The sequence below is a fragment of the Rosa chinensis genome, chromosome 2 (genome assembly GCF_002994745.2).
Source record: "Rosa chinensis cultivar Old Blush chromosome 2, RchiOBHm-V2, whole genome shotgun sequence".
Classification (NCBI taxonomy): Eukaryota; Viridiplantae; Streptophyta; class Magnoliopsida; order Rosales; family Rosaceae; genus Rosa; species Rosa chinensis.
This window is the reverse complement of record NC_037089.1, coordinates 54,131,817-54,137,785: the sequence shown is the minus strand read 5'-3', so window position 1 is coordinate 54,137,785 and position 5,969 is coordinate 54,131,817.

Genomic DNA, 5,969 nt, shown 5'->3' with positions numbered 1-5,969 from the left:
ACCCCCACAACAGATTTTTATTCTCACTAACCTCATTTAATGTAAAATGACAACTTTACCTTCAGCTTAATTAACAAACTACAACATTGCCACTCAACTCCTCTCTCCAGCCTCATGATGCATTCTCTCTTTCCTCCCTCTCTCTCTTCACTCCAGCAGCACATTCTCTCTTCTCACTCTCTCTCTTCCACCGCCAGAAACAACCTCCACCGCGCTGTCGCATTCTTCCACCCCTACACCAACGGCTGCGGAGAGAGAGTGCTCTAGTGACCAGTCAAAGCCATCCAGGACGAAAACCCCAACCTTGACTGCGTCGTCTTCACCGACGACCACGACTCCTCCCCTAACTCACTCACTTCCCGAGCCGTCGATCGCTTTGGAGTCAAACTACTTCACCCAACAAAGGTACAGTGCTCTCTTTCCTACTCTATCAATATCCCTAATTCAATTTCCATTGATACCTAATCCAATTGATTAGGTGGTGTATCTGTACAAGCGGAAATGGATCGAGGAAGCAACGTACCCTAGATTGACTATGATTGGGCAGAGCCTAGGCTCTGTGTATCTATCATGGGAAGCATTGACCAATTTCACTCCAGCTTACTATTTCGACACCAGTGGATACGCCTTCACTTACCCAATTGCGAGGCTATTTGGTTGCAGAGTCAGCTGCTACACACATTACCCTACAATCAGCTTGGACATGCTCTCTCGGGTTCGCCAGCTGAGCTCCATGTACAACAATGATGACTTTATTGCTCGGAAGTCTGTTTTGCACGAATGGTACATTGATGATGATACTGCAAATTTAACAAAAATGGCAGAGTTGTTGGTCTATTGCCTCCCAATAGACGTCTATTGCCTCCCAATAGACGTCTATTGCCTCCCAATAGACGTTTTGAATTAATGTAATATCCTCGCTTTTTCTTTAATTAAAGTTATATTTGTGTAATTTTAGAAAAATTAGTTCTCATTTCGGTAATCGAAATGTCTATTGGGGGGCAATAGACGTCTATTGGGAGACAATAGATGTTTTAAAATTGATATAATTTCTTCGTTTTTTTCTTTAATCAAAGTTTTATCTGTCTAATTTTAGGAAGATTAGTTCCTATTCCGGCTACTGAAAGTTCTATTGGGGGGCAATATTATGGGGCAAAAAAACTTTCCGGTAAGATTTTCAGCAAATTCAGGTGGGCAGTACCCGGTGACCTGAATCCGGCCAAGGTTGACCGGAATCGTGAGAAAGTTGACCGAATTCCTGCGAAAGTTGACCGGAGTCCGGCGGCCGGTGATCGGGCTTCGGCAAAGTCTCCCATGGTTTTTCTCTCTCTCTAAGTAACAAAGGGGTGAGGGTAAAATGGTATTAAAAAAAAAAAAAAAAAAAAAAAAAAAAATCTTAATGGGGTATTAGGAAAGACCTCCTTAGAGTGTTTTGGGTAAGAGAGAATTAAAAAAACTTAATGTGGTAAGTGAGAAAAAAATCTCTAAAAATGGTGTAAATGGACAAAAACCCTATAAACTTATATTATATAGAGGTTTATTTACGTACGTTTTTGTAATAGGAGAAATTAAGATGTGTAATATGAGTTTACACGAGTTTTTATCTATATATCTATGCATCATTTACTATCAAATGAAACGAGAGGTTCACCAATTAGCAAAAACTTGTTGTTTTTGTAGACATTAATGTCTACTTGCTTGTTTCATGACTTCATCATATACGTTACATATCTCATAGGTATCACTAATCACTGTATACATTACACATTAACGTACTAGGGGCCTATAACAAGGTTTATAAGAGTATAATGTCTTATTACTTCCAAGATTTGTTTCGGGAAGAAAAAGTTGAATCGAAATTTAATCAACATATATAATGACTTTAGTCTTATTTGACAAATGATTTTTAATCTCGATATACATGCACATATTGAATAAAGAAAGCATACGTACTTAGTTCCGCTAGCATCTCCAAACATTGCCAAGGGAAATGTACATACATGTACATTTGCAAGCATAATTAGCTATAATGGGCCACGCTCATTGTACCGCCAAAGGTACTAATTCCAACCAAAGGAATGACATGCAGACACACCGCCAGACGGGCTACAGCCTCAGCGTCGGACCACCTCCAGATCACCGCCGACGCGCCGCGCCAAGATGGCATCAGAAGCTTCTGAAACTGGGAACTAAAGCATATCAGTCCCACATCGAAAACTAAGAGAAGATCAACCTCTTCCTCACCTATAAAAGGTTTTCTCCTCTCTCCTCATTAATTACGCATTCAATACTTACCTACTGTTACTTTGTCAACATAAATACATTGACTAACTTAGGCATCGGAGAGTTGAAGACCGCCCGGCGCGGTCTCCCTCTGACGCCCATTGTATTTTACTTGACAGGTAGCGGGAGCTTCGAGAACAACACAAGTACTGATCCGCCCACCGGATCAGCGTTAACTAAGGTCCAGCCACCGCCGGACTTTTAGACATTAACATTGGCGCCGTCTGTGGGAAGAAGACAACAAAAGACCATCCCATCACAATCACCATGACTAGCGGCAGCGGGGGAAACGCTGAAGAGCAGGAAGACCACCCCGCCATTCCACAACCCTCAGACCCAGCGGTAGGCGTTAACCGCGCACTATTCACAACCCCGGCCAACCCCGGCGGTGAGGTAAACCCAAGCAGCAGCCGCCCGTAGGGCCAAGATCTCGTCACTATGTACGAGCTGGCACTAACGGATCTTCACAAGGCAAACAGAGAACGTGAGGAGGAGCGCAAGGAAAAGGCTGAAGCCCAAAGGCAGGTGGCTACGCTCATGACACGTTTTGAGGAACTAAAGAAGACGCTGGCGGCCACTGCGCGCCCAGCACAGAGCGAGCAGTCACGTAGCACCAGGCGTAGTCGACCCAGCACCGGCACATTGGTACCAGGGCTGGTCATACAGATGCAAGTACCGCTGAACCCACCTGAGTTGTTGGGAATGGGACCACCGCCCATACCCCAGCTAATGTTAGAGCAGGTGGCGGAATCACTCCCGCACACCAATCGCTCGGAAGCTAGGGTGAGGACTGAAGGTAATCCGCCTGTGCCGAGGCGCAGGTCATCCCAGCGGGTCATTCAGGCTGATTCCGCCGACGAGGCAACCGCCCAGATATTGGAAAGGATGCACCAACTGGAGCAGAGGTTGATCCGGGCGGAGTCGGGCGTCCCAGCGCCAACTCGGAATCCGCTCTTTCACTTCCAGACCTGGGCCCTTCACCGCTGCAATTCTGCAGGCTGTCAGACCGGCATATGCAAAAACCCCAAAGATGTCGCATTGCGGCGGAATGTCCGATCCCTTCGTCCACATGGACACCTTCAAGAAGGTCACCAACAACAAGGGGTTCGCCAAAGCTACCTTATGCCACTTGTTTAGCGAAACGTTAGATGGCGAGGCAATGAACTGGTTCTTTGAGTGTCCGCCGGGGTCTGTCAGCTCATTCCATGCACTATCACACGCTTTCCTCTCCCGGTTCATCTTATTGTCCGCCGGGCATCACAACACAAGTCAGCTGTTCAGCGTCAAACAGGGGGAGGACGAATCACTGAAGGCCTTCGTCACAAGGTGGCGAGCGGCAGCGTCTCAGTGCCGTGACCTAGACAAAACGATGGCATCAGCGGCCTTCAGGAAGGGACTTCTCAAGGGACCGTTCCTCTATCACTTCAACTACAGTCATCCCAATGCGACATATGACCACGTCATGAGTGAGGCGGTCATTCACGCCCAGGAGGAATTCATCACATATGGAGAAACCCCACCACCACCAGCAACTCCAACAAAGTCAACACAGCCATCCTCCAATCACCAGGAAACCGCTAACAAGACCCCCTCAGCACCGCCAACTGACAAGAAAAGGGAGTGGCAGCAGGGCCACCACAAGAACAAGTGGCAGAAGGACCAGCATTACAACAAGGGAAACCGCCCAACCCATGGGGATAACCGCAACAAGCAGGCGGAGTCCTCGCAGCGGTATGCAGTTTTCACGATCCTAACGGCCTCGTATGAAGACATCTACAATCAGTGCAAGGATCAGATCCCACCGCCACCCCCTCCAAAGTACCCAAAAAGGGGCAAACCCAGGAACACCTGCAAGTGGTGCAAATACCACGACGACAGCGGCCACAATACCAACAGGTGCAATGCTCTCAAAACGGCCGTTGAGACCTTGTACAGTGACGGCAAGTTGGAACAGTTCAGGGTGCGCCAACCACCACCAGTAATTGCCAACGTCGAGACCTTGGGCCGCATCAACACCATCGATGGCGGTGCTCCAATCATCAGCATGTCTCACAGGGCAAGAAAGCGCTATGCACGCGCTAATCATCCGAAGGAAGTCTGCAACATCCGCTACGAAAGATCCGCCAAACTCCCAAGATCAGGCTGGGAACCTATTACCTTCTCAGAGGAGGAGGAGCGCGGAGTGCATTTACCCCATGACAGCCCATTCTTGGTTGATGCCATTCTTGGCAAATTCTCGGTGGGGAGAATCTTGGTGGATAGCGGGTCCGCTGTCAACGTCATCTTCAGCGGTTGCTACGACCATCTCAAGCGGAACAAAAAACTACTCCAGGATCATGAGCCACTGCTCAGCTTCTCTGGTGACGTCACACAACCGCTAGGGTCGGATTACATGCGACTGGTTATTGGCACTAGTCCATGCATGGCGGAGGTGCATACGGAATTCATTATTGTCGACTATTTCAGTTCGTACAACGCCATCATTGGTCGACCAGCGCTTAACAAGCTCAAGTGCATCATTGCCGGGTACATGCTTCTCATGAAGTTCCTCACGCCCAACGGCACAGGCTGTGTGAGGGGAAGCCAGCAGCTGGCACGAGAATGTCATTCAACGACTATAGCACGGTCAACGCGCCGCCATGAAATTCTGACGGTGGGTAATGAGGCACCGCCACCAAACATCTTTGAGGATCCTAGGGATGAGGAGGAGAAATATGTAAAGAAGGAGCCGGTCAACCCGGACACGTCGCTGAAGGTTGTCTGCATCTCAGACGAGCACCCTGAGTGGACAGTCCGCATAGGCGCCCAACTAGATCCGGAGGTGGAGGCAGAACTCACTCAATTCCTACGTGATAACGCCGCCGTCTTTGCATGGTCCTACGCGGACATGCCAGGTATCTCCCCTGAAATTATCACTCATAAGCTGACCATCAAACCCTCCTTCTATCCCATCAAGCAGAAGCGGAGGGCCTTTGATGAGGAAAAATACCGGGCAATCGGAGAGGAGGTTGCCAAACTACAGAACATTGGATTCATCCGCCAAGTCATCTATCCCCAGTGGATCTCAAATTTGGTAATGGTCAAAAAGCCCAGCGGCAAGTGGCGGATGTGCGTCGACTTCAAAAATCTCAACAAGGCATGCCCAAAGGATAGTTTCCCGCTACCTCGTATCGATCAGCTAGTCGATTCAACTGCCGGACATGAGCTCCTCAGCATGATGGACGCTTTCTCCGGATACAATCAGATGAAGATGCACCCCAGCGACCAGGAATGCACCACCTTCACCACCGACAAAGGCCTCTACTGCTACAATGTCATGCCTTTCGGTTTGAAGAACGCCGGTGCAACTTACCAGCGGTTGATGAACGCCATGTTCGCTGAGCATCTGGGAAAAATCATCGAGGTCTACGTGGACGACATGCTAGTTAAGAGCATAAAGGCCAGCGGACATGTGGCAAACCTCAGGATCATAGTAACCATCCTCCTGGCCTATGATATGCGCCTCAACCCAGAAAAATGTTTCTTTGTAGTCACCGCTAACAAATTTCTCGGTTACATCGTCAGCGACCGAGGTATCGAGGCTAACCCGGATAAGGTACAGGCCATCCTTAACCTGGCGGACCCCGAGTATAAGGTGGACGTCCAGTGCCTCCAGGGCAAGTTAACCGCCCTTTCTCGATTCATCT